Raw genomic sequence first — 27014 nt, forward strand, 5'->3', positions numbered from 1 at the left:
ATTTAAATGTTACGAGGTATCTTGGTGTTTCGAAGTAATTGCATGTTGTATGTCAGAGGTCTTAAACTCAAATGTGCTCGCGGGCCAATTCCTAATTTTGATGATGCCGCGGGCCGCAGCATCAATAATATGGATATTTAATGTATAAGTTCAAAGTAGACCTTATTTGACGGGACCTTGCAGACAGGCATTCCACAGACATCGTGGAAATGTAATTTACTATTGTATTATTCACGCTTGACACGGGAAAAAAATCACATTTTCAAATATTTGGATAAAATTGTTTTTGTGCCGGGCATTATTATTTTTTAAATTAATGAGTTATAGACATCATGCGAGAGGATGCATCATGACATCGTAAACCTGTCGGTTTATCATTTCAGCTGGTGGACCTTTGACGTGCCACAATTTTCTGTAGTATATTTTAAAATCTACTGAAGATATATCTGATATCAGAGCATTTAAGCGGTGTAGCCTAATCCCAGTATTGATATAGTCGTGATAATTATATGCTATTGTTACTGTCACTACCAACGTCAAATTAAATCAGCGTTCGATTTTGCCTTCGATTCACTGGTCTACAAATTTCAACTTTTTTTTCAGGTTTTGGTTTTGACAACTGATTTTGGCTAATTTTGGGGCGCTGATTCCGAAAAGGGCCTCCGATTTTCTACATCACATCACGTTTTTGAGATATGAAATATCCCTAATTTGAAGAAAAAATCAATTTTTGACCCCCTCTGTTTTCAAAACAAGGAAATCTGATGCAATAAACACCGTTTTATCTACAATATTCCAGCTTTAATTAGAAAACAAGCATTCTATATTATATTCAAACAAATTTGTGTTGTATTTAATAAAATTTTATGCCTTGGAATAAAAAATAAGCAGGCAAAATAGCAGCTTTGACATTTTATCGCAATGAAAAATGAAAGAAGATTATCAGAACATCAAAACCGTTCTCGAAAAGTTGTAGTAGCATGACCATGGCTGGCTCATCTGTCTAGATTTGAAAATGGTGAACTTTCTGCTGGGGCAACAAAGTGGCTACACCGAATACCCATGTTTCCCATGCTACCGGGACAGCAAGGCTCACTTTGACGCCTGGAGACAAAAATATCATACGTGATCAGTTTGTTGATATAAAAAAGATCCTCTTGCCTCCTCTTCACTTCAAACTCATGAAACTCATCTCAAACTCAAACTCAAACTCATGAAACAATATGTAAAAGGTTTGGATTGTGAAGGGGGGTGTTTCAAAGAATATATGCTGTGCTTTTTCTGGTCTCAGTGAAGAGACAAAATAACTGAGATTTTTAATGGACCTCAAATTAGGCAATTGGTAAAGGATTGAAATCTTGTATAATCAATGTTGCCATTCGAGGCTAGAGCTTGGAATTTTTTCGGTGCTGTATTTTGGGAAACAGAAAAGCAAAAAATTATAAAGATCTCTCAAGGGAGCTATACTGCTTAGTTATGAAGATTAGGAATGCAGGATGAGCATCAAAGTCAACGATCTGAAGAGCCATAAGGATGAGCTTAGACAAAATCTTGGGAAAGTTAGTGAAGAACAGGGTGAACGTTTCAGCCAAGATATTCAAATTATGGAGGCACGGTATCATGGTCGGTGGAATTTATGGATTCATTTATTTTCCACACCAGTAAAAATCCGGTACGAGCAAGGACAAGGACACAGTCGCCAGCTGTACCTGGATTTTCGTATGATAGCCGACTATTGATGGAGTTGGAAAAGAGAAATTCCAGATGCTGTTCGTAAAAGAAAGTCCCTCGAAAGAGAATTTTTAAGCTTATAAATGAAGACTTCATATTTTATGAAAGCTATTTTTTACTGTTTCTGAACTGGCTCTGCCCAAGACCCTGTCTTCAGAATTTCTGCACTTCATTGGAACGTCTATGTGCATATTGTATGAACTCTAGGCTGTAATTCAGATAATACCTTGTTACTGTCTTATCCCCATGTTCTTCAGCATAATGTAGCATTCAATTTTATTATGGTGGCTCTTTTGCACGCCTATTTTTCATTCCGGGGCATAAAACTTTAATAAAGACAACTCAAATTTGTATGAGTCTAACATAGAATGCTTGTTTGCTAATTAAAGCTAGATTATTGCAGGTAAAACAGTGTTTGTTGCATCAGAATTCCTTGTTTTGACAACGGGGGGTCTAAAATTGAACTTTTAAAAAAAATTAGGGATATTTCATAGCTCAAAAACGTGATGTGATGGAGAAAATCTGAGGCCATTTTCTGATTAAGCGCCCTAAAATTAGCCAAAATCAATTGTCAAAACCCAAACCTGAAATTTTGTGTAGACCAGTGTTATTATTGGAGCTTATCAAGAACAACTTAAATATAATCATTATTGAGCCGTAGTAATAGCATTGCTTCTTAACTTTTTAGCGATCGCAACTCTTGTGCTGCCAATGAGAGTTCTCGTAACCCCTGTCCGTTTTCAACTCAATTTCTGATGGTACCTATATTAAAACCAGAAAGCCCATTCACATAAAATCGCGAGTAGAGCAAAGACTATTTGCCAGTTGTACAAATTGGCCAGGAAAATACTCCACAGCATGTAGGCCTAATTCCACAATGCATCTCGTACACCCAGATGTGGTGCTGAATACCCTGATGGGTTCTACGGACCCTGGTTAAGAACCCCTGGGATAGAAATGTCAAATCAGCGAAGAATTCATTGGTGTTACAGCTGTAGAGCGTACTACTATCTTACTCGCCACCGATAATAGCATGGATAAAGAGAACAAACAACACCCAGCATGTAACCAAATATTCGTCACGGGGGTCACGGAATGCCAATGGTTGTCATACTGACCTGATCAGATATAGCTATATACCCGACGCAGCGCAAGCTACGACTTTTTGATATGTTACTATTCCCCATGACAGTTTCATAGATTGTTGCATCCGTAGGATTGCCAAGTCACCGTTCCGAGTCGCAAGTCTTTCTCTGATTTAACGTTTGACCCGACTCAACTCTACTCATTTTTATTTAATCACCCAGTCAATCCGAAATCGAGTAATTTTACGAGAAGGTCGCACCAAACCAAATCACCATGTTCAGTCACGAATCATCAACGGGTTATGTTTTATCATCATGAACTAGAAATGTGACGTAATAGTTGATCTTCTACCGCATGGTAGCGTATAAAAGGGATATGATAGTGAAGTTCGTTGAGATTTCAGTGATTTTTATAGTCGTTTTAGGGTGAACTTTAAGTTCTTTATCTAAAAAAGACATGGCTTATGAGTATCTTGTTGAATACTTCAAATTCCAAAATACCGTGGCGGGCCGCATAAAATGCTCTCGCGGGCCGCGTGTTTGAGACCTCTGTTGTATGTGAAGGCGATCGCTGACAGGCTTACTTCAAACGGTACCGGAATTACGTATATTTTGTTTCGCCTGATCTGTTTCGGTGTACATAACAATATTATTTTCAGTTATTTGTAACATTGTATTGCTGCAGGATGTCAGCTGCAGCCGTTATACATTACATTACTTAGTTTATGAGTACGGTGCCTGGCAAGGAAGTTATTGCATTACCGGTATGTTGTTACAGTTCTGCTGACTGATCGTATGCATTTATCCAAGTAAGCTGTGAAGAAAAATGCATACTTATGTCAGCCTTGTATAATGACATGTGCGAGACTATCTGCCATATCTAATGTACTGCTTCCGATTCCAGAAACAGTAGCACTGATGTTTCCAAAGAGTGCACAGAACCTAGTTGAGAGCCGGCAAAAGCGAGACTCTCTGACTGGAAAACAAAAATGAAGCAGGTATGGCCGAATATTTCTAATACATTTGAGACTTCCTGCTAGTAGGGCTGGGCACAATGATTCAAGTACACTGTAAATCTAAAAGGTGGAGATTTCCTCCATTAGAAGTGGTTCACCATTTTGACCATTTATGGTGGAATGCAACTCCACCCCCTATCATGGTGGAAATACTTTCCACCCTATATGGGGGAATACCCTCCTCCCTATATGAGGATTACATTCCACCCTATATGGAGGAATACCCTCTACCCTATATGGGGGACATACCTTCCACCCCAACCTATCTTTCAGCTGCCACAAATCTTTGATTTATGCAATACTGCAGAATACAAATCCAATTAAAACATTCAAACATGGCATTTCATGCATTTTATTATGCGTATTCAAACAGTCATTACTATAGGGTTACCATATTACAGAATCGAAAAAGGAGGACAATTTTACCAATTCAGGAAAATTAGTTGAATGAAAGCGACGAGTCCAGAATTACCATATTTTTACTTAAATTTAGTCGTGTTGACTAAAATAAAAAGTCGGCACTGACAATCGACTTCGAATGACCCGCTTGAGCCTCCGTATGGTAACCCTACATAACTATGATGACAGTTCCATTGTTTATGGCAACATATTAGTAGCCCTCACAACAAGATTTGTCAGCTCTACGCCAGGCAGCTTTAGCAGGTATGACGAAAGGCACGTGAGAGTGTGCTTGATATTCTTCTGAAACTTGATGTTCAATATCCAATGAGCTGCGATCAGAAGAGCAAGTGTTTCATCAAAACTTTCAATGTTTTTTGAGATAGACGATTCCATCCAAGTGCAGGCTCCATTGCGAATTGTAGACCATCGATGGATATGGAGAGATAGAAACCTGAAAGATATATTATATTACTATGAAATCTTCGGACTTCAGATCATTATGATATCGAGATAGGCTTAGCACATAGGACAATTTATATTACCACTGCTCAAGTTATAAACATGAATTTGTGTCACAAAATGTTGCTCATTTGATTTATGCTTTTAAAAATATCTTGTCACCAGTCTGTCTGCTGCAATGAAGTATATTTCAATCTCATGAGCCCCAATCCATTACTTAAGCTATGCGCGACGCCTGTACCAGGACTACTGAAGCTTGCCACTTTCTATTGCTAGAAGTTGTAACGGCATATAAGAAATATGGATTGACTTGATTTTGAAACACTGGTTTACCATTATGGTCATTTACAACAGGCCGGTGTTCCTTATTTTTTAATCCGTATTTGCCGACTTGTAGCACGGCTCACTTCTAGGATTCTTGTAAGACACCGCTTACGCGGATAAGATGGCGAGGTAGAAACCAGACTGGAATTTTCAAAATCAGCAACTAGAACTACAACTACTGAATTTTCAAAATCACTAACTTGAGCTACAACTACCGAATTTTCAATATCAGCAACTAACTACAACTACTGAATTTTCAAAATCCGCAACTAGAACTACAATCACTGAATTTTCAAAATCAGCAATTAGAACTACAACTAATCGAAAAAACGTTAGCTAGCTGACCATCGACTAACCAACTGTTTAGTTTTAACAATGTATATTATACACCATCTATCTACGAACAGCTTACCTCTCCAATATGAAGAAAATTGTCGTATCCTTCTCCAAAAATGGTTGGTATACCAGCACGCGAATCCAACACTCCATCACCTATAAAGCAGACACAGGTTATTAGAACTATCGATGATCACTTCTAGCATTCCAATATTTATTTCGGAAATGAATCCGACTGTAACTGGCTGGTACGAGACTATGTTATTGTGAAAGCCACGATTATTGGTGCGGCGCAAGTCAAACAAGTTTCTACAATTGCATCTCAACGGCAGAAGTTAGAGAGCCACTGCACTTGAATTTATTCGAAAAAAGTTGTTAGCGGAAAATTTGCAATGCCACACAATTTCATGAAATAATACTCTCACCTAGTTATCCTTGTATAATCTCGGGAACTTTAGGCCACTTCATTTTGGCCTGAGCTATATTGTACCGGCTCTGTGTTGTGCACTTCCCATCAAGGTTTCAGCCTCTTTCAACATCTTAATATACATAAGATATGATACACCCGTGGCAATGACAATTTATACTATAGACCAGGGGTCACCAACACGCGGCCCGCGACTTGATTTGAGATTTCGGAAGAAAGCTAAGAAAACATTTTAAAATGCTGAAATTGGCGTGTAATGGCCGAAACACTGCCAAGACCGAGGCTCATAGAAAACAGCTTAGGGCAATGGTTCTGAAAGTGGGGGCGCGTCCTCTAGTGGGGGCTTTAAAGCATTTGAAGGGGCGCGGAGCTGCGGTCAACTGAATTTTTTTTCGCGCTCTGCGCGATTTACCTCGATTTCATAGTTATAGTTATTGCTCTGTGTATAGTCCCGAATTCATATTATAGAATTCTCTCATCAACATTCATAACCATCCACGCCGTTAAACTATCCGATTGCTAACAGTATGGGTACATTTTGTGACATGACGATAAGAAGGGCGGGCGAAATATTTCAGTGTCATAAAGGTTTGAGAACCACTGGCTTAGGGTTTCCCCACAAGATCAGCTATTACGCCGAGATTTTCTTTCAACTAGTAACGTATTTGACTAGCCTCCAAAAGCGTTCCCAGGTATCGTGCACAGCTCAGAGTTCAAAATAAAATGAAATTGATGCCAGTGATCTTTTGTTGTATTTTTATTCCTTCATTAAAATATTACTTCTTTTGTGGTCACTATGTCCATCGCCTATGTTAGGTAGCACAGCGTTGTACTGACGTAGAGTTTTAAGCCGTGGTTGCCTACTTTATATCGATTTTGGATTCATGTGGCCCGCGGCCGCTACGAAATTTGAAAAGTGGCCCGCGACCCGTTTTGAGTTGGCGACCCCTGCTATAGACTATTGTACATCCTGAAAAATTAGAGTTTAACTAGCTCATCTTAAAACCAAGATATAAATTAACTGGACTTACAACCCTGGCTCTTTTGCATCTAGAGCTGCTGGCTCCTTCTTCCTCAATCACATTCTTTCGTTTTGTACCCTGCTTCTGCTTCATCTGATTCACCAATTCAGCTTCCAAATGTCTTCGATAGTCCTTGAACTTCTGCCTCAAGGCAATATGCCACGAGCCCTGAAGAAATTGCAAATATTGTTGGACTCAACTCTGCAGAGAGTACTATTACTAAAAGCAAGGAAAAACCTCTAAACAGTCCGCAAAGTCTAAAAATCGGCATTGTTTCAACAATGGCAGCGCCACGACACAATGAACATAACAATGGGTGGTTTGAGGTGGTTCTATTGCATTGACTCGATAAGCGATTTTTGGGTGACTCGACTTGAATCTAGTCTTTTTTTTGAAAAATGTTAAATGACTCGACTCGAATCAAATTTTCATTGCATCTACGAAGAATAGTTATTTCGAGTACGAGTCCTGATACTTGGCAAAATAGGGCCAGAAACTGTTAAGACTGAGGAAAATTACTGTATTCTGGATGCGAGCCAATCACACAAGCAGAATTGATAAAATGTGGATTGAGCTAAAAACCGAAAATTGAACATACGGTAACGACTTGCACTCGGCTAAAAATGTAGGTATTCTGGAATTGTGGCTATTGCCTTCAGAACTACATTGAAGCTGCGTACAGTGTACGGGTATAGTCATGACAAAAGAGACCATAGGCGACGACTTACGAGGTGGCGCAGGTTCGGACATTTTGATTTGCGAAAACTGTCGCCGAGGCTGCGTAATACCAGCGCGTATTTAATTGTTCACCAGACATCAGGGACTCGCTAATTGGCAGCGCTTCCGGACTCTTTGGCAAGCTTATCATACGCCAAAAATCGTCAACAAGAATAGATTATATGATCGTCATTTACACATATATTTGTTTCTCTAACAAGGCTTTGTCAGTGACAGTAATCGGGAAATGCAGCGAAACAGCTTACACACCGATAGAATGAGAAAACAATTGTCGCGACGAAAGCTACTCAATATTGTGTTACACTCAGAACCCATTCGTGGCGAAACTCATTTGCCAACATCTATATTTCTTGTTATCTGCTTGATACATTCGTGCTCTGAAATAGGCCACGTGTGCAAGATGTCGTGTGTCGCTAGCCTAAGCTATCGTGCCGCCGACATCACAGGCTCACTATCTACTCCCGTTCAGAGACAATCCAGTTAATTGTAATATGATTAGCGATCATTATGTTACCATTGTTCGACAGTGATATCGCAAAACAGAACAACATCGAATACTAAACCGCAACTATTCATGTACTCATGTACTACGAATGCAGGGTGCGTACTATACCTGGGTACGGGCTTTTTCCCAGAATATACACGTCATTTAAAGGGTGTGTATTATACATGGGGGCGCACTATATTCGGAAAATTACGGTATTAGTCCGGAATTTACCGGTAACGGGCAAGGACAGTATACTATGGATATCTGGCGTCCACATAGTGTATTATGACTATGCCCATTGCCCACGACTAAAGTTACATGCAGCTTACCTAGCTGGAATTTTCTTCATTATTTTCTTTCAAAACTGGAGAGTTTTTTATTAATGCCAAGCATACTTCTCGATACTGATGCGCAGTGGGGTACCTGTTAGATAGATCCGCATATAGTTACCTGATATCTATCCAAACTAACGAAATGCATGCACGAGTTTCAAAACAAAATAGGATGGATGAATTGAATGGAATTATACTTACAAAGTATATCGCAAAGGATCTTGAAAGATAATTGTCTTGATCTCTTTTCTCAGTCTTTATGGAATTACAATATTGCCAGCGCTCCCATGCACCAAGTATTGACGAAAAGCTGGGATGTCGTAGACCACAGGCCATCGTTGTTATGAACGTGAAAGTGATGATTCAACTGGATCATCCGTCACAATAGATTCAGATGAAACCAGTAATGATTCAACTGCATCATCCATTACATTACGTTCAGATGAATCCACAGTTAGGGAGTCGCTAGTGATGCTGCTGTCGCAAACGCTTGGTACATTTTCTAGTAAAATTACGTATAGAGGTGAAAGAAATTGATAATTGAAGCCAAGCCTAAACTTACCCGTAACAGGAACTCTAATCCGATCATTGCCTTTTACATCAGCATCAGCCATCAGACAGATCAAATAAATCAGTAAACTCCTTATCATAACACTGAATATTCAAGAATTCCGGCGCCAAATCAAATTTTAGTGCAGCAGATGATGGTATATCTTCTTTTGTGCACTCAGTAATGATGATCTTGTCGGTATTGAACGTAACTAAGTCTCATAATTATTTAGGACTGAAATCACAAGTTACAATTAGATATCAGAAGAGTTCCTTTCATTCAAATAAGATCTATCCTTGCAACACCTTTCCTTCAAACAAGATCTATCCTTGCAACAGTCATAATGAAAATCCAAATTCAAAATATGCAGCTACTGATGGTAAAACTAAATACAGAGCCAGTTTGAATACCGTACCCAATAGCTCTATCTATGGTATGCATGAATATGAGAATGTACTCATCCAAGCTAATTTCTTGCATTATAATCACCCGTTGGCTTACTTGAATTACCTTCCCACCAAACAAGATATCATCTCATCTCTCAGGTATTGCTAACTGCTTATGGCAATGGCAAGTTCATTGAATTTTCAGTCACGAGCGATACCGGTACTTCATACGAAATCGATTAAGCAGATGACATCACTTATGAACTAAAATCAACGATAATCATAATTGTGATTAACTCAAAATCAATGAATATAGATATCTTTTTCTGTCGACTGACTGACTGACGACGCAGAGCGCGCATCCCCGTATATTCGAAATAGCAAATTGCCAGAGTCCCGGATGCTGACTTACCGCCGGTCACGGTTCATTGGTGAGAATATTGGCGATAATAATAAATACCTTAAAGGTTTTGGATATGCTACGGTCGTGCAGGATCTTGAAGTAATTATCACAATCCATTAATGGTATTCAGACATTTTCAAATTTAATAATCCCTCTACTGGCTTAACCACTTGAAAAAAAACTGTTCAATATTTTATCAATATTCCAAAATGCATGCGACCATGACTTCACATTGAGTAAAAAACAACACTCGACTCCAAATTCATGTCTGATGACGTTATCAACTATAAGCCAGTATCAACTGTTATGTTTTAATTGGGCAATACGACAGTTTGCAAACAGTCATTTCTGATTTCCACCATGTCAATAATTGTTTTCCACCAAATATGGTAGACTATTCATTCCCCCCTCTTTCCACCCTCTAAATTCCTCCATATGTGGTGGAGATACGGTGGATAAAGGGAAGGAATGTACCTTCCTCCATTTTTCTACCATTTTTTCCACCTTTTAGATTTACAGTGTACTCGAATCTGAATCGAGTACTCTAATCTGAATCGGGTATTAATTTTAATGATTCGAGTCGAGTAGGAAACGACGATTTTTTCGAGTACTGAAATTATACGTTTCTCGCCACTGAAAGTTAATTTATCAACGAGAATTATAGTTTCGATACTAATTATCACTGTTGAAGCGTTGAAACCTTGGTTGGCGGTATCGTAGCATTCGAAACATATAGTACTAAGACAGTGTTGGGATGACTCGAGTCACTTTGCTAAATTGACTTGATTTGACTTGACTCAACGTATCAGAAATGTTGAATGACTCATGACTCGGATTAAAATTGACGAGTCAATTTCAAGTCATCGAGTAATGGGTGTATCTTGCATATGTTCGGATTGTTAGCGAAACGCTGGTGTAACCCGTGAGAACGACCTAACATTCAATGATCGTGCATTTTACTGAGCCTCCATGGTTCCCTCACAAATAAATTGACCACAAGCGAAGTGATCGAAGCCCACAGTTTACGTTGTCGTAAACTAGTAGTAAAGTAATTCAATGTCAAAATATTTAGTCCTGTTTCTGTTCTTACATTTACCAAACCTCTTGTTATATTGAAATTGCATAATTCGAATATAGTTTGTATCATATCAATATGTATAAATGGGTGATGTATAGCATCTCATCAATTAGTTTCTCTATTCTCTATTTTGGCTGGAAAAGACTTGACGACATGCAATTACTAACGTAGTTTAACAGTTCTACGTATATGTTAGCGATACAGGACCTACTTGCAGGTATATTTAACTCTATTTTCATTCATCGGTTCAGAATCAATGGCCACTCAATCTGTATTTCAGACAGCTAGGAAAATGCAATGACGTAATCATGCCTCATTCTTCGAAAAAGCAATTTGACTTGGATTGTGACTTGACTCGTGACTTGACTTGACTTGACTCTAGTCACCTCCAAAAATCGAGTGACTTGACTTGACTCGAGTCACTTTCGAAAATCGATTGACTTGACTTGACTCGAGTCAAAATTTACAATGACTGGAACTGACTTGTGACTCGAAGGTAGTGACCTGATCCCAACACTGGTACAAAGGTATGAATGCTACTAGAAATACCACATTTCCGAAGTCACCAAGTGCAATGAACTCGGTTTGATCGAAAAAATACCAAACTATCTCTAATAAGCTGGATAATAGGTATTATATTCTTAGTGTTCGCATAAAAGGTACATATTTGAAATTTGACATATTACTTTCTGTTATGACATCATAACGAGTTTTACTCCATTTTGCCAAGCCCTACCGACTAGCCCAGTGATTCTAAAACTTGTTTAGATAATGACAAATTTCGCGCGGCCCTTATCGTGATATGGCAAAATCCAGCCGGGATGCTAGCAACCCCAACAGATAACTTGATGACATGGGAATGCTGTGACTGTTGATGAGTGAAATCTAAAATATGAACTCCGGACTTTCTTTAGAGAAATAAGCATGAATTGAAGGTAAATCGCGCCGATGGTGAAAAATATCATTTGACCGCTGATTCGCGCCCCATTCAGATGCCTTAACGCCCTCAGTTTGAGAACCACTGGGCTAGACAAATAATATTCACAAATTACAGTTCAAGCTTTATCGAATACAGAAGCAACCTCGCCACATGACAGACCCGACTATCACACCGTCAGACAAGAAGATTGTGAAGGCTAATTGATGAACTATCACTTCGGTATGTTTAGAGCCAATTGTCTTGGATAATGATCTTAACGTCCACTTTCAATTGATATTTCATGGTTCCACTGCATCTGGTAAAGGGATTGATTGTACAGAAGATACAAGTACACATTATGTGATGAATTAGTGAAATCTTCCAAACTCGTAGCCGAAAAATTCTAAATTCTAAATTCTTCTAAATTTAGTCGATGTGATGTCGATTATCATATCTAGCTTTTCGCAGACCATATGTGAAACCATATATATGTTGAATTTAGCTGAATGTTCCATATATCACTTACTGACCGATGTTCGGAATGTCGTGCCGTCATGACTACAATATGATACTGCATGGATTCTCAAATAGTGCGCTTTGATCATAATTTGAATCGTGTTGGACCTTCCATATTAAGTCGCAAAATAGTGTATATTTACTGTAAATGTGAGCATCATATCTATGTCATGATGAACTTTTCAAACCTCGAATTGATAGCGCACTAGTATAGATTACCAGTATTTTTGTGACATTGTGATAGTTTGGCAACTGCATTGGATATTTTCATGCTTCGCGTGATTGCCGTACGTCAAAAATTAGTGTCGGTATCACTATGATATGATACTGCAGTATTTCTCAAATAGTGGGAATTGTTCCAAATTTGAGCTGTGTTGAACCTCCCATTTAAAGACATTACATATTTTGCATTTTCTGTAAATGTAGGCATCGGATCGGTGTTATGATAAAATTTTCAAACCTCCAATTAATAGCGCATTGGTGTAGGTTTGAAGCATTTTGTGAGACTTTAGCAACTGCAGAATGTGTTTTCATTCTTTGCGCGATAGTCGTACGCCCAAAGTTTATTTGTATAGGCCGACAACAGTGTGCGTGTCAGATATAAACTTTTCAGGGTACTGACATGTCTTACAACGTTCTCTACAGAATTGTCAATTGCGATACAAACTGTTTGTTTGCATTTATAAAGCCATCCAACTTTGAATAGTAGAATGTTGGGCGTCTTCAAATCAAATTTTTGAGCTGTAGCAACGAAAAGTATTTGAAAACCCTCTTGGATATCGTACCGATATCACAGAATGATAACATATAAATCCGGGGCGGCCAACCCGTTCCCCGCGAGAGAATTCTCGGAATTAGATAAAATATCAAAATATAAATCACCCAAATAATTTACTGTGAAATTGCAAGACCAACCAAGAATTTGCCTGACATCAGAATTTGGGATATTGATTACACAAATAGCATTTCCGACACATTGGCGTATACGTCAGGGGTCAGCCACATTTTGTGTATCTTTGTATATTACCATAAAGTAGAATGTTTCGTGGAAGAATTATTTGACTTGATATTTTCCGTAGCACTTCACGCGATATATTGTCACTCATTTTGTTGCTTTTGGTACCCCTTCCCGAGAATTAGAAATACGCCCAACTTGCTGAATTGAGTCTGACTATATTCGCGATTATGTAGGGTTACCATATTTTGAAAATCTGAAAAGAGGTCACTTAGAAATGGCCAACTCTCACGCTCGGTGCCTAAAATACAGTTTTTTCCTTCACATTGTCGGGTGGTTGACTAAAAAATAAAGGTCAACTTTCTACTCAGCTGCCAAAATGCCCGCCGGAGCGTCACTTCGGTGCTGATTCACAGCATCTCAGTCGAATTTTGCTATGAATATGACCAAAATTCTCAAACAAGACGACCAAATCTCAAAAAAGAGGACAAAATGGCGTCCTCCGAGGACATTCCAAAAAAAGTAAAAAGAGAGAACAAATCCTCTTAAAAGAGGACGTATGGTAACCCTACGATTTGAAAGAACGCGTCGCCCAACAGTCGACTTCGCGTCTGCAGTCGCAAAAAGATGGTCGGCAATGATACCTATGCACAAATTGATGGACGCATATTGCCAAAATTTTCGATATTTATATGTCCAAGCGCTGAATAATCCTGTCCTTATCAAATGAGCTCAGCGGTATACAGATGTGATATATGTAAGTGAAATCAGTATTGGCCAAACGCATTCATTAACTTCAACAAAATTTCGCGCTTGGCGCGGTTGGATCGTTAGTGCGCAGCACACTCACTTTTCATGGCATGATTGTGATCGATTCTGATTCGTAATAATATAAGTCTTGTTTTCATCGTTATCTAATCTGATTCGCTCCGATCGGACGACTAAAGAATAGTTCATCAACATTTAAGTCGCCCGCGCAATGGTTCGCAAATCTTATGTGGCCCTTTGACTGAAAAGGTCGGTCGCCCCTGATGTAGACTAAACCTTCATTATGATATCCATTCGCACTAGATGACTGATAGATTCATAGTATCGTGAATAAGCCAAACATTAGTCTGAGTTTTCAAGATGTTGGTTTGAGTTGCTCAATGCTCATGATCACTGATTGCCTGTGTGATCCAAACCATGCAAGCTTTACTATTACATGTATGCTACGGTAAACCCGGGGTCGCCAACCCAAAGCAAGTCAAATTCGTAAAGGCCAAGGGCCGTATAACTGTAATATCGAGATAAAAATAGGCATTGAGTGTGACTTGTTCAGAAGAAAAATATAACCCAACGATGTTATCTTATGTTATGTTATAGGCAGCGCTGTTTAACAGGCACATGTTGATAACTCTTCGTAATTACAACTACGTCAATACAACGCTGTGCTCTCAGGCATTGAGCATAGTTATCACAAAAGCAACTATGTTTTATTGAAATAATGCAAATACAGCAAAAAATATCACGATCATCACTTTCAATCTACTTTGAACAATGAGCTGCGCACGATACCTAACAACACTCTCCAGCAACTAAAGCAGGGGTGGCCAACCATTTTGCTAGATATGGCCGCATTTCAATTACTTATGTAGCCTACGGCCGTATTCCAGCACTTAGCCGTAATGAACTAACTGGAGGCCAAATGCACGTGGTAAACTGTAAATTGTAAATTGTAAATTGCTGGTGTACTCCGGACTAATCTGCTTACCCATATTGGCATACCATACGCACCAAAATACTTAGGTATGAATAGCTACATAGATCCGCTTTCTAGCCGCGACAAGCGCGAATATTTTTTCATACTCATGAGTGAGCTTTACTAAGCGTTCTTCTTCAATTTTAAACCACGTCGCAGGTCAAAAAATGAGACAACGCGGGCCGCGTATTGGTGATACCTGCATCAAACTCACACTTTTAGTAAGGTGCACTTTGAGAAGATTTTAGAATCCGTCATATTACACGAAATTTATGATCAAATTCGGTGACACAATATATCTACATTGACTCGATCAACGTAAAATAATTGTAGTATAATTATTGATGTTTATATATATTTATTTATATTATTAAATTATTTATACCAAGTATTGCCAAGTATGGTGTATGTAGTTGATGTATATTCATTCTCATATTTACCGCAGTAGTAACAATTCACGGGCCATAACTGGAATAATTACAATGCTGTAAATTTCAAATTGTTATCCATTTTGCATCAACGGTGTTCTTAATTTGCAAGGTGATGACAATTGGAGGTAGAATCTGTTTCTCTCCTCAAATGGACGCGACGCAGGAGAGAAGAAGAACGAAGAGCAACAAGGAGCAGAAAGAGCAAGAGTGTGAGAAGTCGCGTCCGTTCGCTTTCATGCGTATTTCCATCCGCCAAGCGCTATGTAGTAGACGGGAAAGCTAATGCGGCGTTTGGTTAGCGCTTATCTACGGTTGCACTGGTTGACCCCGGGACTATATTTGGTCAATGTCGCGGTAAAATAGGTGTGATGCGATCTGGTATCAATATTGACTATTGAAAGATCATTTGTTTGTGATCATGGATTTGTTCGGCTTTTATGCAGCAGCCCTTTCTAATGATCACTTCCCGGGCTTCTGTTCTCTAATCCCTCATTATAGTTATTCTGCTTCAAGTAAGACTGTCGATTGTAATGCTTTACGTCATCATTCCGTTGGAGGCTTCACTCGCTCACTTCACAATGTTTTACACTCTGTACCAAATAGGGGAGATGTGGTACCGATGGATCAAAAAATGCAAAATGATCTCTAGCCCTCAAATCTTCAGCTGAGAATAGCAAATCTTTTGCTGTCTCAACACTTCGATACAAGATCTACCTATCGAGGACGTTAACATGGATATCAGCCCTTTCAAAAAATATTTAGAAACGATTAAAATTTGTTGCTCGAACGTGTCATCGGTCCCCACCCAGTGGGTCCAAAGGCACACGACCATGGGACCTATGAGACATACGCTCAAAAACTCAAATTCGTTAACTTGTTTTGTTTTGTACTGTAAGCTAAGCTACAGCAAGCCAATGAAGAATGTTTCGTCATGACCTTCAAGGATAAAATAGATTATATCAACTCAAATGTTGGCAAAAAATCATGTTTTGATTTAGGCCCGAACTTACAAAATTATTAGCACATAAATATTACCCGCAAATCGACATTTTGACTTTGAAATACCTCGTAATAGCGACAAAACACCACATGTAACTATGATTTACAGCCTATATATATGTAGGCGAGTTTGTGTTGTTAAGTGATTAGTTGGGCCATCTAGTTTACTTGATTTGGCTATAGTACTATAGGTACCCCACCCCATAAATATTGTAATTGAATTAAAAATAGTTCACTCGAGGATGGTATTGATTCAAAAAATAAGTGCCATTATATACCCTGATACAAGCCCTATACTTCACATCAAAAATTATGGCGGGTTTGTTAGTCTGAAAGGTGATATAGAAAAATGAAAATGTCGATCCAAATTTACTTTACACCCCCTAAAACGTAAATCATTCGTCACAGACCCCATAACTCACGCAGGTCGATTTTTTTTGCATGTGGAGAAAGATTCTGTCAGCATGTAACTGTAGACAAATTCACGGAGTGTAATCATGGAATTATCATGGAGAATTTTTCAAGTATTTTCGGTCCCAGTGATCCATCGGTACCACATCTCCCCTACTGCTAGGTCAAATATTTCCCAGGCTGAGTATCACTACAACCTTAAATATTGTGCACTACTCACTGAGGCAGTATACTGACAGTTTAAAGTTTAAACTGTCTGTCACTAAATCCACGAAGTCGTGCATCAGCTTTAATTTTTAGAATTCTTTCATACCACTATTCAATTATATTTAAGTGTGTATTGCTTCATCTAACGGATAGGAATATATTGATGTCCCGCATCGAACATGTATCAATTTTTCATGGAAAGCATTTAGTAACTCTCTCCACTCAGTTATGTTTTTTAATTCTCAGTAAGCATGCTTCTTGTATGACTGTCAATTCTAATAATTTGTTTCTGTCTATGCCAGTGCATTCACCAAGACAGCGATGGCTCTCAAACTGGGGGTCGCAATGCTGCGGTCTACTAAAACTTTTTCGCGTTTTCCGCAATTGACCTCCTCATAATCTTCCATGCATCCAACTATCCGTTGGGATTGCTAGCATTCTGGTTGCAATTTGTGATACGACGATGAAGGATGCGTGTCTAAAAAGTATGAGAACCACTGCACTAGAATTTTAGTTCTCCGTACAAAATATTGTTAGCTCTTCATCTTTCCAGGCTGAGTATTACTCCACTTTCCAGACATGAGTATATCTTCAACCTAAACAAATGTACACTGGGCAATTATACTGATACATCCACCTTTCTGTTACTGAATTAGTGCCATCCGCTTGCCTCAGCTTTTACTTTCGTACGTGTTGATGATATACTAAAAATTGGGTGCTTGTTAGGGATGGTGTGAACCTCTGAAAGATTCAGGTTCGTGTGAACGCGAACGTGAACTTCATGACGTCACGTGACGTCTTTGTGCTAATTTCAACCCTATATTTCAGTGAAGTGGTAGCCTATATTATTGTACACGACGAATTGAACCACAGATTGTCGCAATGCTAAAGTACATATTGACGTTATAAACGTCGCCAAATGTATCAATTGGGGCAATCAAATGATATGATGATCCCATAAAATCAATATATTCCGTCGCTTTACCAACAATTCCGACGAGGACTTGCAAGGGAATATAAGCTTACGCCTTCATGGTATAAGCCAGACCGGACAGTATATTCTACGTTGATATTGAGCAGAGTGTAAAACGGGTTTCTATACCTGCTACCGATTTTACCCCATTGCCAAGTTATACAGCAGTAGCCAACACCCAAATCGCACGGATTAGGTTTTAATGATACAATAAACATATGAAGTCAAAATTGACAACGATGTCAATCTCATTGATTGGTTGAATAAGCATCATTCGCTGACTACCTACATGTAGTGTATTTTGCTCCTCATGTTGAGTGAGTGCGGGTCACGCTCACAGCAAAGATTCACTAAATATTCACAAACGGAACTCTGAACGTTTCGAGCAAACTTTTGCAACAATGCAAGTAAAATATTTGAGATTATTTAGGTGCATGCTCGTTAGGTGTTGATTTTTATTTTTATTTACGCTGCCAGCGCCTTGCATTGAGCGGCACGCAGTTGAAATGCAATAAATTTCAATCAAAGATGTTTTAATGAAGTAAAAATTGTAATATCTGAATAAGGTTCACAGTGCAGAACCTATCAAGGTTCGTTGGTGACCGTAAACCTATATATTTATGAGGTTCAGACACAGAACGCGAACGTGAACCTCACGTTCACACCATCCTTAGTGCTGGTGATTCGATACATTTACTTTGTGCTGTGCCATATTATGAATCATTTTTCATTGTAAGCTGCATTTTTGTCATAGTCACTGATATGTTTTATATTTGCCTACACTTAAAATGCACTTTTATGATTAATTAAAGAGACATATCCACTCAGATTTGATTTTCAATGCATTAGTTTTTAATTTGTTTTTACAGTGACATTGCCGAGTTTTAGATCTTGTGATAATACTAGATAATTGGTAGTAGACGATATCGCGTATTTTTCAGCACCCATTATGATCAGATATGCCTCAGGTGAAACAGGGAAGATAGTATGAGAGGGTGTTCTTTTAGGCGACTGATCTACATCGCGCGTGCTGTTGATGAAACGTTGTAGTATCTACGCTGTATATACATTATTGTATGTATGTAGAAAAGCTGTTGAATTGTGTCGACACAAAATCCGAATCTATACCTACCCCTTCACATATCTACCAAATCAGAACATCTTTTCTACATCTCTAGTATGTTGATTGTTTGCTGGGGCTGCATTAAATTACAGTAATTTAACTGGTTTATAAAACTCTATTCTTTAAACTTAGTTAAAAATACGTCGTTCAAGTGTATCCAAAATCTATGCCTATTCAAAATGCCGTATTTCAGCATAAGAAAATCTGTTGATTTAAAAGTAGAATACAATCAAAACTATGATTCAAACTAGCAGATATACCAACTTTCGTACTATGAAGATTAGTGCACTTCGTTTATAATGACCTCTATAGTTTAAGGGTGTGGCGAGATAGCGCAGTGGTATAATCCGCGGCTGCAACATCAATGGGTGTGGGTTCGAGTCCGACCGAGGTCGACTTCCGAATTCTGAAACCTAAGTGTTGGAGGTTTACCTAGGCTCCTCCTCGCCGCCTCATCCGCGTCAGCGGTGTCTTACAAAAAACGTAGCCATAAGTCGGCAGTTATGGAAAAATAAGAAGAATATCGGCCTGGTGTAAATGACCATAGTAGTCGACAAACACCATGAATACCCCAAAAACAAACAATAGTTTAAGGGTGCGATACACATGGCAAGTAGGCGATAAATAAATTGAGATCCACTGCCCTAGAACGACCTCGTTATCCATTTTACACATAAATAATGTATTCCTAATCCGGATGATCTGAAACGATTCTTATACTGTTTTATTTGTCAGGGTGGTTATTTCTTCCCATATACTTCTCAGGTAATAGGTACTGCTATTATGGAACATGGGGCGTTACATCATATGCTACGTGCATCGGCGAAAACTTTCATTGCAAGGTTTTGTTGGACGAAAGTGTGTAAGTATCAGTTGGGTGGTAATTTTGCTTCCTGCATGGGATGAAGGTGATAGTCATTATATTGCAGTGGTTCTTAACCGGGGGCCCACGAAGCATTGTCTGGGGCTATGCGAAGCCTCTAAATTTACAAATAGTTGATGCCCTAATTTGTATTTTTTTTTTAATTAGGAAAATCCGGAGGCATTTTCGCTTCATTACTAGTAAAATTCCAGTACTCACATCAACAGAATGCCCGTCTGAGATTAAATATGCTACTGTGTATGTAGACTCATTGTAATTGCTAAATTACCAATAGCCTACTGATACATTTATTTTGCTGTTTATAATTATTGTATCATATAATAACGTTTGATTAGTAAGGTCAATCACGGTGCCTTCAAAATGTTTACAAAAATCCATTTTCTCCTGTGGGCTTTGATATACATGACCATTTCCACGATAACCTCAAGATGGGCTTCTTGATAGAAATGACAAGGCCTTGACGTTATATGTCGATTAAATAATTGTTTGTCGATTTTGGTGCCATATTTCATGTGGTCATACCAAAGTGTATCGTCGGAAGCGTTACGCGTTATTATTACATTCTCCGCCACCTATGTGGAAATAGATTTTCGGCAGTCGTTCATATCAAATGGAAGGCGCGGATTTTCAAGACACGACCACGTATTGCAAGAAATGCAGTTGCAGAATTATCTTTGATTCAACAAAAGTTAACCCAATTTCTACATAAATAGTATGATGTTATTTCCAAAAGTCATTTTGTTGCTGTTTATCACTAGCCTACAGATATCATTTGCACAAGACAGAGGACGATTGCGCGATTGAGCTGCATTTGAACTGAACGGGGGGTGCGCGGGGGTCCCTGACTGTCCAAAAAAGGTCCGCGAAGACAAAAAGGTTGAGAACCACTGTCAGTGGGGGTGCGCGAAGCATTTTCACGAGGTCGCGAAACCTCGAAATTTATAACGTGATTGATAACCTACTTTTTTTTCTTTTTTCAATTAGGAAAAGCATGAGATAGTTTCGCTTCATAATTGCTAAAACTTTAGGACTCAAAGCATTAAAATATTCGTGTGAGATGAAATTTCCGACTGTGCAGACTTATTTGAAAGAGCTTGCTGGAGGTACAGAACTTCAATATACAATTAAATAGTATATTCATATTGAAATGAACCCGAAGTTTTTCGGAAACTAGTGTAGAGAATTGGAGATAACATTGTATATCAACAATCGTATCTCGAAATATGACGTCACCAGCATGAAACGAGATCTCAAATAAGAGAGTGTTCAATGTACTATTTTAAGATGGTGTACGAACTCCATTTGTAGACAAAGTTCGGGCTGATGAATTTTGATAAAGTTCGACTCCTTATAAGCAAACAGATGAAAGTGTGAGCGGCCCCTTCCCATGACGCGAATTCTGTCGTCACCCTGACGGGTGTCAGCCGAAAATAATCGGGTTCATTTCAATACGATTACACTATTCAAACTGATTTATTTGTCAAATTACCAATAGCCTGCCGATGCAAACATATTGCTGTTTAGAAATGTTTTGTTGGGGTTTGTGGAAGATAAAATGTCGGAGATAGCTTTGGGCTTTGGATGTGGAGTTGTCAGTCTCAGCAAATTAGTAAACCGTCGTTTGAAATAGAAACTCTTGAATTTTTTTCCTACCCTGTCCCAATGAAGGAATTGAAACCTCGCCACAAAATCCATTTTCTCCTGTGAACCCACTATATAACTTCAAGATAAGATGCTAAATAGAAATGACTTGATATGTTCATCAAAAACACACACCAGAAACTGTCGTCGGAAGCCTTACGCGTTATTACTACATTCGTCACCGATATATCTTCGTGGAAGTGGATTTTAGGAATGGAATTCCTTCATAGCCAATCGAAGACCCGGATTTTCAAGATAATAAATCATGCTGCAAAATTCATTTCGCAATAATAAAAGTCTACTGTAACGGCCCGGTCTTCGGATTGGAAATGCTTTATTGCGGAGCTTCACACGCTAACTGCAACGTATCGACATCACAATATAATACGGCATTGAGCCGGCGGTCACACGACCGGCCAACACGACGTCCAGATCAGAAAGGGGAAAATATCACGATCACAAGAAACCACGTGAACAGTTCATGACCACAGATACAATAATAACAAGGTTGACAGCAGCACCAGGGCTGCTACACTACCCAATTTCTACATGTATGTGATGTTATTTTCGAGAAAAGCCATGTTGTCAGTGTTTATCACTAGCCTAAAATCAAAATTTGCACGAGACAGATGACGGTTGCACGATAATTGAGCTATTGCACGAAAACTTGAGGGGCTCCGTGGCGGTGCAAAAGTGGTCGGCGAAGACAAAAAGGTTGACAACCACTGGTCTAGTTGTTCAAGTCAGTGACAGGGTAGAAACAATCAAGGTTCGTCGGCAAATGCGAGCTTCTGAATTAACGACGTTGGCATATCGATTACGCGCGTAAACCGAACCTTCGCACCAAATTTTTCGTTTGTGACCGAACCTTTTCCGCAAAATTTCCCAAAAACATGCACATATAAATGTAGGTATACAATTGAATTATTCACTATTATGAAATTATCTGTTTGGCACTGGATATTGCGAGCGTGAGCTAAGTGCGTAATCCCGGTTCAAAATGAAGTCAACGTACCAAAGTAACATGAAGCCACTTTTTCCACATAGTTTGGTTCATACCTTCCTTGTTGCCATCACCACATTACGAATTAAACTGCATGTACATGAAATTGTTACGTGATACGTTGCCAAATTACTAATTCGTAATCGTGAACAAGTCAATCAGTGCTCTTCATCATTATTCATAAAGGATGAACACTGAACAGGCATGTCAAAAGTAAAAGCAGGAAGCTGAATTTCAAAGACGGTTTGGAGCACTAAATATTTGTTTTGGTCAGGGGTAAAGCCGTCATTTTAGCTTGTGCGAGCAGGTCGCCGTATTTAACGAGTATTATTTAAGTCGGGCTTATGACAAAAACTCAAAGAAAGACACTCGGTCAGGAGAGAGCGATTTTTTCAAGCTGCACACAGCAAGCAGTACAGTACACTGCTCGGCCTATGCAAGGTATTACCAAGTAGGCCTTGTTTGACGGAACGTTGTAGACTGGCATTACACACACATCGTGAAAATGTGATGTAGGTATAGGCCTATTATCGTAATGTTCAAGGCTGCAGCGAATAACATGATGCAACTAACCAGCATATATCAGCGAAGCAGCAAAACGCCAATAGTGGCCATACCGACCTGCTAAGATAGCGAAATCATTTATCACCCATTCCGTGCTAGTTTTATCCATTCTACGAAATATAGCGCATATGTCAAATCACAATTTTCAGTTACCTAATCACCAATCATCAACGGGTCATGTTTTATCATCATGAACAGGTAAGGTGACGTTATAGCAGATCTTCCACCGCATGGTAGCTTTTGAAAGTGTTGCGATATCGAAGGTTGATGAGTAGTTTAAGGTTTTTTGAGTAGTTTTCGATTAAATTCTGAGTTCTCAAATCAGAGAAAAAGATGTGACAATTAAATATTGTCGAATACTTGAAAATCCAAAATGCCGACGCGTGCCACACAAAACCCTCTCGCTGACCACGTGTTTGTGAGCTCTGTTATAGATCATAGAGTCTCTATTATAGCAACACGTTCAGTCTCAAACGGAATTGCCAAAAACATGATGATTGGCCGATTTAACGCAGTTCTAAACCACTAAAACAGTATCTCAAACTGCGATATATTTAGCATTAGTCTATGCACTATTTGTTTTTGTCGTGATGCGGCGTTCGGCTGCATATTCGTTGCGAGCAATGTTCCCTCTAATTTTTCAAGAGTCTGCGCAAACACGCCAACTCACTGCGCAGGCCCTCGGACAACAGTGCGCAACCACTCTCCAATAGGGTGATAAAACTAACTACTGGGAGGCTTCGCCCCCCGGACCCCCCTAGGGCTCTAGGCTTTTCCGGTACTTATATCATCTACATTGGGTGCTCATTTAGTAGCAGCGTCCCTAAGCGCGCGAAGCGCGAAAAATTTATATAATTCATGATTGCATCAGCCAATATGATCGGGAATTGCATTTATATTGCTATCAATTTTTATCCTCTCCCTGCTCACATAATCAGATTTACTGGTAGAGCTGATCCAGTGAGGTATGTGTTGGAATAGATATGCCCTCTAAATAATAATAAAACATCTTCGGGCGTACCCATTGATATAATGACTTCGTTACATGATGCTATTTCGTGACCCCCTATCTGCTATGTCAAAAGATGTTGAAATCGCCACAACGTACTAAAGTAAAAGACGTATACACGATTTCAAATTGGTATTTCTTAACTTGGAAATAATGTTTCCTCGATATGGCATTTGTCTTGTTGTGGGACTCGGATCGCCAGGACAGGAACATTCGGCGCCAGCCATTTAGGCGCCTATGGACATGGACAATTACACATATATTTGTATCTCGAAGTTTTCGGTCACCATCGGGGCAGTCTTTTTCGATCAAGATTTTCTCGCCGCTGATCGTTCTGGCGCACTTCTTGGAGTCGCATGTTACATAGCCTTTAACTTCATATGTCTGGGCGTGTCATGGTGCGGTAATGGCCGACGCTCAACTGCCCATTTCTATAAATCATGCGTAATTTTTGTTGGGAAAGGGTACCCAATAATCAGATATCTTACAATAATAAAACGCGCGTAGCGCGAAAAAAATTTCTGAAAAATTCCAAAAAATACACCATCATTTATGTGTATTCTCGAAATAATTTTGGACCCCCTTCGAGGTCGGCCCCTCCAATTGGGGGGTTTGGGTGCGAAAGTTACGGTCCTGAGTAAATCTTACGCAATGTTCATGCCACGCGGAGAAGACTATTCGTCAGTTTCTCGGAGATTAACTTCGAGCTAGCCCATTATTATTTATAACTTTGTTAAACCATGTTATTTCGCCATTCCCAGAAAATAATGCGCTATTGAAATGATATCAGTATCGCTCACGCGTACGAGGCCATACTAAAAAATATCTTCCGTGAGAGGCACGTGATTGTGAATTCTTATTTCTTCACGGAGCGCAATAGTTACCTTTGTGGGGCGCACTTGTACCTCGATTTCAGACTTCAACACTATTTGGCCCTGACAATGTTCCATCTTAATTTTCACGAATCTGCGCACCTGCGTGGTCCATCCGACAACAGTGCGCAACAACTATAAAAAAAAACATCATTTCTGATTTTTTGTGCGCAGCGTAGATTTTCTGTGCGCAGAGACCGTTTCAGCACTGCGCATTTGCGCACGTGCGCAGCTTAGAGGGAACATTGGTTGCGAGGAATACAAGAAATTTAGAGGCAATAAATCATCATTCAGGATTCTTTCGTGGCCGGGGACATATTGAATCAGAATTTATACAGCAGTGCGATCAGCGATATATGAACGATATTCTGTGTGTAACATATAATATTAATATATGCTCCATGCAACTTAAATAAAATAGTTTCGCATTGACGTGGCCGCGGACATATTGAATCAGAATATATAGAGCAGTGTGAACACCGATATATGAATGATATTCTGTGTGTAACATATAATATTATTATATGCTCCATGCAACTTCCATAAATAGTTTCGCATTGGCGTTTTCGCTCTTATCATGAACTATTTTTGGTGCATCATATCAGAAAACTCACAACTGATTGAGCATATATATCTAGGTATTTTCGGAATGTCGTCTCAATGTCATCGAACTATTCATAACGTTGACTAAGCTTATTTACGTGAAAGTTATTAAAAATGTCAACTTTTGTTGGAAATGTGCTGAATAATTCATGCTGTTTCCCATTCACTAGGAATTGTTTCACGGGCCAAATGAAATCGTCTGGCGGGCAGGATGCGGCCCGTGGGCCGTATTTTGACCCCAGGATTGTGGTGACTCGAGTCGCGATATTTTGGTGACTCGACTCGATCCGAGTCAATTTGTGTATTGACTCGATTTGTACTCGAGTTATTATGCATGACTCGAACCAAGTCATGTGACTCGTGACTAGGACGGTCAAGACATACATTTCATTGTAACTTCGAGGAATAGTGAAGTCACAACATTATTGGTATTTTGTCTATCACTCCTAAACTTGGAAAATAGGGTGATAAACTGTTAAGACTGACAAAATTACGATATTCTGAAGGCGCGCTATTCTATATCACTCGAGCAGAGTTGCAAAAAAATGGATTGAACCTGATTCATCTGAAAACTGAACAAGAAACACAGCAATGACTTGGACTCGGATAAAAGTCAATACACTGTAGCTCGGACTCGACCCTCTACTCACTGCCATGGACTCGGACTTGACTTGGTAGTGAATTGAAAATGACTTGACTTCAATCGAGTCAAAACCATAAAAGTGAGATTGAATAGGCACTTGGAACCTGGTGACTTGGCTACAACCCTGGCTGACCACCCTACTTCAAACATTGATATGTCTAAGGATGGAATTCTGGTAGAATCTTACCATCTTTTAAAACTTTATTGCATTCAAATTTGGCTAAAATTCCACGATGAAATAAAGGCAATAAAGACAAATACTCAATAAATATTCAAAGTATTTTCAAGTATTATTTCAACTTGCTACTATTTCAGGCGGACTTATATAGTTTCAGAATATCAGTTCAGATATTGCCGCTTCAAAATCATGAGCAGTTGTTAACAATCGTCGATGTGCACATATAGAATTCATTCGTTCGCGCGCGCTGTTTATACTATCACGTGGCGTCGTAGATTCGCGCTCTTTCGTTTCTGGGCTTTTCCGTTATGTTTTGTTGGAGGTCCTCTGTTGTTTTCTCATCGATTGCTCGCGGTCTTCTTTTGAGTCATCTTTTCAGGGATTCCCACATACATTTGGTGTCCACTTACTGTTTCGTCCCTGACTTTCCTATTCCCAGCTTGCCAGATTGTCTGTTTATAAATAGAACTCAATTTAATTAGTGGATTGGCATTACTTCCCTTTGTCAATTGATTTAGTTTCATGTGGAGTATATGATCTGCAGATCAGCGTTTTATTTCTTTTCTT

General features: G+C 39.1%; 2 long non-coding RNA genes across 5 annotated transcripts in view; both read right to left on the minus strand.

Annotated features, from left to right (window-relative positions):
• Nucleotides 1-2659: 2659 nt before the first annotated feature.
• Nucleotides 2660-27014, minus strand: part of LOC145434894 (uncharacterized) — a 260858-nt gene continuing 236503 nt past the window's right edge. Inside the window, exon 2 of the long non-coding RNA XR_013913623.1 lies at nt 2660-2907. This is a non-coding gene — a long non-coding RNA (uncharacterized LOC145434894). The remainder of the gene's footprint in view (nt 2908-27014) is intronic.
• LOC145435761 (uncharacterized) lies at nt 5775-9073 on the minus strand. Of its 4 annotated transcripts, none has more exons than XR_013913998.1 (5): nt 8922-9073; nt 8791-8861; nt 8561-8726; nt 6812-8450; nt 5775-5892 (listed from the first exon to the last, which is right to left on the minus strand). It is a non-coding gene; the product is annotated as an uncharacterized LOC145435761 (long non-coding RNA). The 4 variants fall into 4 exon arrangements; XR_013913999.1 differs by having other exon boundaries at nt 5804-6970; nt 8357-8450; XR_013913997.1 differs by having other exon boundaries at nt 5804-8450.

Source organism: Botryllus schlosseri, chromosome 3 (assembly GCF_051294905.1).
Source record: "Botryllus schlosseri isolate E-star chromosome 3, Bs_hap1, whole genome shotgun sequence".
In the NCBI taxonomy this organism is placed as follows: domain Eukaryota; kingdom Metazoa; phylum Chordata; class Ascidiacea; order Stolidobranchia; family Styelidae; genus Botryllus; species Botryllus schlosseri.